Source organism: Bos indicus x Bos taurus, chromosome 16 (genome assembly GCF_003369695.1).
Source record: "Bos indicus x Bos taurus breed Angus x Brahman F1 hybrid chromosome 16, Bos_hybrid_MaternalHap_v2.0, whole genome shotgun sequence".
Taxonomy (NCBI): Eukaryota; Metazoa; Chordata; class Mammalia; order Artiodactyla; family Bovidae; genus Bos; species Bos indicus x Bos taurus.
This window is the reverse complement of record NC_040091.1, coordinates 53,884,628-53,890,627: the sequence shown is the minus strand read 5'-3', so window position 1 is coordinate 53,890,627 and position 6,000 is coordinate 53,884,628.

Here is a 6,000-nt window from a genome sequence, read left to right as displayed (position 1 = left end):
AACTATGGGAATAAGAGCTTCATGTGGCCCCAACACAGCTTTCATCCTCAGTTCCCACAATTCACTGCACTGGGAAAGGGTAAGAGATACCCCTAAAATGTATGCTACTTGTGTACAAATTGAATATTTTAAATTTCAAGAAATAAAATTCCAAACAGATGATTTTCACTAAAAAGAGCATCTTCTCTTTAACAAAATATTTACAAATGGTATGAACCAAGGCACCAATTAAAGCATTTGGGATTAAGTCAAAGCCACAGAAGAAGCAAAATAAAAACCTTAAATCAGCACATCAGAAAAGAAATAATTATTAATTTTTATTTATTTATCTATTTTTGGGGGGCCATGTGGCATGCAGGATCTTAGTTTCTGGACCAGGGATTGAAACCACACCCCTTGCAGTGGAAATGCGGAGTCTTAATGGCTGGTCTCCCAGGGAAGTCTCAAGAAATGTTTTTTAAAAACTCTCCTTCCATCCTGAGGTGCATGCCACCATTCAAGACGAGTTGACCTTGGGTACAATGAGGGTATCCTTAGTTATGTCTGTAACTTACCAACTCTGATGTGGTTGGCAGGCTACTCAGACCTCAGACCTGATTGAGTACAAAGATGGTGACTCTGGAGCCTGAAGATTGTGCATCTCTCCTTTGGTAACTGATTCTTTTATAGAGCTTTTAAATCACATCTTCCTTCTTTCCATCTACTAACTGCTAATCAGAAAGTGATACCTGATTAGACTTTAGACTATCCTTTGGGTTAATCCAGATTGGATCTTTTTCAATCTTCAGAGGAATGGGTTGGATCAGATTTCATTCAGGAAAGATAAAAAATGAGGAAGAGTATTGGCTTCCCTGGTGGCTCAGAGGTTAAAGCATCTGCCTCCAATGCGGGAGACCCAGGTTTGATCCCTGGGTTCAACCCCTGGGTTGGGAAGATCCCCTGGAGAAGGAAATGGCAACCCACTTCAGTATTCTTACCTGGAGAATCCCACGGACGGAGGAGCTTGGTAGGCTACAGTCCACGGGGTCGCAAAGAGTCAGACTCAACTTAGTGACTTCACTTTCATTGGAGTCAAGGGTTTCCCTGATGGCTCAGTTGGTAAAGAGTCTGGTTTGATTCCTGAGTTGGAAAGATCTGAAGGGATGGGCTACCCACTCCAGTATTCTTGGGCTTCCCTTGTGGCTCAGCTGGTAAAGAATCTGTCTGCAATGTGGGAGACCTGGGTTCAATCCCTGGCTTGGGAAGATCCCCTAGAGAAGGGAACAGCTACCCACCCCAATATTCTGGCCTGGAGAATTCCATGGACTCCATGGGGTCTGAGCCACTTTTGCTTTCACTTGTATTAATATAAAATAGGTTTATATATCTCACTGGAGTCAAAGGCTGGTTCCTTGATTCATTCCACAAATACTGACTGGGTTTTACCAATACTGACAGTAACAGTGTGGGTAGGAGACAAGGAAGGAGTTATTGATTTGTGACAGTGAATAGGAAAAACAACACTTTAAAGCATCATTGTTTGGGGATCTGTGGCCAGGAAGAAATTACCCAAATGTCCCAGAATTAAAACCGCTTTGTGAAGACAGTAGTGTTGTGCTGAAAGGAAACAAAATACACCCATTTATCTATCCAAGGTTGCTTAGGTGTTGTGTATGACACATGGGGAGATCAGGAGCCTATTCAGGAAGCAAAAGGAAGTGCTTTGGGGAGATGTGATTGGTTTACCAATCTTAAGTCAAGACTTCTCTGAAGAAGATCAAGTGAAAATCACATTGAGAAAAAAGGGTGAGGGCTGGGTAGTTTTGTTGTTGTTATTCAATTGCTAAGTCCTGTCTGACTCTTTGTACCTCCATGGACTCAGCATGCCAGGTTCCTCTGCCCTTCACTCTCTCCCAGGGTTTGCTCAAATTCATGTCCATTGATTGAGTCAGAGATCCTACCTAACCATCTCATCCTCCGCTGCTCACTTCTTTTGCCTTCAGTCTTTCCCACCTTCAGGGTCTTTTCCAATGAGTCAGTTCTTTGCATCTGGTGGCCAAAGTATTAGAAATTCAGCTTCAGCATCAGTCTTTCCAATGAATATTCAGGGTTGATTTCCTTTAGGATTAACTGCTTTGATCTCCTTGCTGTTTAAGGGACTCTTAAGAGTCTTCCCCAGCACCACAGTTTGAAAGCATCAGTTCTTCAGCACTCAGTCTTTTTCATGGTCCAACGCTTACATCTGTACATGACTACTGGAAAAACCACAGCTCTGACTAGACACTAGATGGACCTTTGTCAGCAAAGTGGTATCTCTGCTTTTTGATATGTTGTCTAGTTTTGCATCGCTTTCTTTTCAAGGAATAAGGAATTTCATGGCTGCAGTCACCATCCTCAGGGGTAGCTGGAGCTGGGCATTTCTGGAGGGACAAAGTGAATAACCCAAATAATGTAAAATGTAGTTTTTTTTTCCTCTTTGGGGAGAGGAAGATTTAAAAACCTTTGTTTGGGTTGTGTTTAGAAATTATGGGGAGTGACTAAAAAGTCATCTTTGAGTGTTTCCTCCCAGAAGGGATCAGGATCATAAATTGGCATGAAAAGATTTGTTTTCACTTTAAAAATTTTACATGAGAAATTGTAAAAGCTATGTATCAAAGAGTATTATCTGAGCTGGAGAACTTTGAGATATACATTTCTATGCATTCTTTCTTTACAAATATTAGAATTACTACTTTGGAAAGGGATTTAGTGAAAGGAATAGTTCATATTCAGAACAAAGACTCCATTCTTTAAAAATAGCATATAGAATGTTATTTTAAGCTTTTATTTAGAAAGTCTAGCTAGTGAAATCACAAAGTGTATGAACTATGATAAAAGTGCAGAAACTAAATACTTCAAATGTCAAGAAATAAAATTCCAAACAGGTGTTCTTTTTTTTTTTTTTTTATTAAAAAGAATGTCTTCCTGCTTAAGCCAATTAAAAATGATATAAACCAAGCACACACGAAAGGCTTGGAAATAAGGCAAAACTACACTTAGACCCAAAATCAAAGCCTTAAAACTATCCTTAACTGTTTGCCACCATTCAAGATGCACTGGCCATGAGTAAGATGAGGATGTTTTTAGCTGAGATCAGAAACTCACCAGCTCCGTTGTGATTGGCAAAGCGCTCCAACTTAAAACCCCCTATAGAACCCAGGCAATGACTCTACATCTGTGCTTTGGTGCCTGAGGCTTTTTTAGGACTTTCTAATCATTTCTTCCCCTTTTCAGTGAGTAACTTCCAATTGGAAGGTGATACCTGGTTGATTCCAAAATATCCAGCAGGTTAATTCTTGTATTTGCCTATCTCCAGATTGATTGAATCAGATTTTCATTTTAGTAAATAATTATGTTGAAGGGGAAGTCAAAACACATTCCTAGATTTACCGCTTCAAACATTGATTGAATTTATTAATACAGACATTGTAGTAGGGTGCGATCAAGGAGAGATGAATTTGGTCCTGACATTGGACAGAAAAAGAAAAACCTGAAAGCATCATTCCTGGGGGATCTTTGGTCACATCAAAACTACCAAAGTGTCCTAGAAATAAGAAAGCTTTGCAAGGGCAGTGGTGCTATCCCAAAGAAAAAATAAATTTCTTCATGTATCAAGTTGTCGCTCCTGTGTAATGTTGGAATAACAGCAGATCAGGAGTCTATTCAGGGAGCAAAGGCAGTGCTTTTGGGGATGTGGCTGGTCCTCCAGACTTAAGTCATGGCTTCTCTGATGGAGATTAGGTCAAACTCACAGTGAGAAGTGAGGGTCATGAAAGAGTTAAAGCTTAAAGTTTAAAGTAGGAGGTGAACATATTTTGCTCTTGCTTTCCTGAAACCTTGTGCAACAATGTATCTTATCCGAGAACTGGCATTTCTTTAGGCCCAGAACTTATAATCACAGGGCACAATGTTTTAGTCATGGAAATGCTTTTCTTAGGCTCTATGTTAATGATTTATAATTGTAACAAATCTTGCCTGGGAACCTGTTTCTCAAGACTTGCACCTGTGAATACAGAGCAACAGTATATCTTGCCGAGAGACCTTGCCCAGCAAATTCTCCCTGGCTCATCTTGTGCGGAACTTATCTCAGGATGTATGCCTTGGGAAAGGGTCTGTTGGAACTCTTACAACCTTGAGGTTTGTATCTGTTCTCAGCAGCTAGTTGAAAAAGTATATAAGGCCCCGCTTACACTAGTAAGGCAGGTACTTTGCTGCCCCCTTCTGTTGTCTATGTCAAAGCTTTTTTTCGTCTCTTTCACTTTTTTTTTTCAGTTTTATATTTATTTTTTAACTTTACAATATTGTATTGGTTTTGCCATCCATTGACATGAATCCGTCATGCGTGTACATGTGTTCCCCACCCTGAACCCCCCTCCCACCTCCCTCCCCATCCCATCCCTCTGGGTCATCCCAGTGCACCAGCCCCTTTTAAATAAAATCTACACAGAGCTCTGAGTGACTGAGACTCTCTTTTGTCCAGGAGTTAAATCTTCTCCTTTGGAGACCTTGAATCTGGTGGCACCATTCACCATAAGCTATCTGTGGGATGGAGCAGCCTGGAGCTGCGAGTCATTCACAGCAACCCTATGAATGACTGAAGACAGTGTAAAATATGGGTATATTTCCCCCCATTGAGTAGGAGGGAGAGTCAAAGATTTTTCTCTGAGTGGAGTTTAGAACTAAAGGGTGTGGCAACAGGAGACAGTGTCACTTTTGAGGGTGTTTCTTCCCAGAAAGCTGGGATCATTTGAAAGACTAAATCTGAGAATGTGAACAGAGGGAGAGGAGACCAACCCTGGGAAATGAGACATTCCCAAGTCTGAGAGTCACTGATGGAGGGGAGGTGGGCTCTTTAGGAACTTGGACCCAGGCAGAGAACTAAACATAGGTCAGTCACACATAGGGCTTCCCTGATAGCTCAGTTGGTAAAGAATCTGCCTGCAGTGCAAGAGACCCCAGTTCAAGTCCTGGGCTGGGAAGATCCACTGGAGAAGGGAAAGGCTACCCACTCCAGTATTCTGGCCTGCAGATTTCCAAGGACTGTATAGTCCATGGGGTTGCAAAGAACTGGACACAACTGAGCAGCTTTCACTTTCACTTTCACTCACACGTAACCCTGTCATCATCATGACAGCCACTACTAGAAGTTGTATTCCAGGTTCTTTCCATGGAGGATGCTTCCCAGAGGGCAAATAGCCCCAGGCACTTTCCAGGGGCCTGGGATGTGGAACCACAATCCCCTTGGCCCCTTTACAAGTGTATTTTGATAATTACCATGTTCTCAAACTTAGGTAAGTTCAACACAGTTTCTGATCAAGATGACACCGTTAGTCACAGAGATAGAATTTGATTTTCCCTTCATATTAAGCACTGTTCACAAATGCCAACACTTTTCCTATACAAAATTCAGAAGCTGTATTTGATATTTAATGATTTCAATATGTTCTTCTATGTCTCCCACTCTGGGCTGGATCAGGTGGAGATTTTTGAAATTCAAGGCACAGAGAAAATGAGAACCTCCCTCTATCCATAGGATTTCCCATGCATCTCTCTCCCCACCCTCATTCAATGTGTTGCCCAAACAATTCTGATATACCACTGGTCACCAAGACTAGGTTTCTTTGAAGAGTGTTCTCCATCTTGTTACCTTTCTGGCCTTTGACTGCATTTCTACCCCTAGTCAGAGAAAGCAATGACAACCCACTCCAGTACTCTTGCCTGGAAAATCCCATGGACGGAGGAGCCTGGAAGGCTGCAGTCCATGGGGTCACGAAGAGTCAGACATGACTGAGCAACTTCACTTTCACTTTTCACTTCCATGCATTGGAGAAGGAAATGGCAACCCACTCCAGTATTCTTGCCTGGAGAATCCCAGGGACGGGGAAGCCTGGTGGGCTGCCATCTATGGGGTCGCACAGAGTCGGACACGACTGAAGCGACTTAGCAGCTGCAGCAGGAGCAGCAGCTACCCCTGATAAGGCC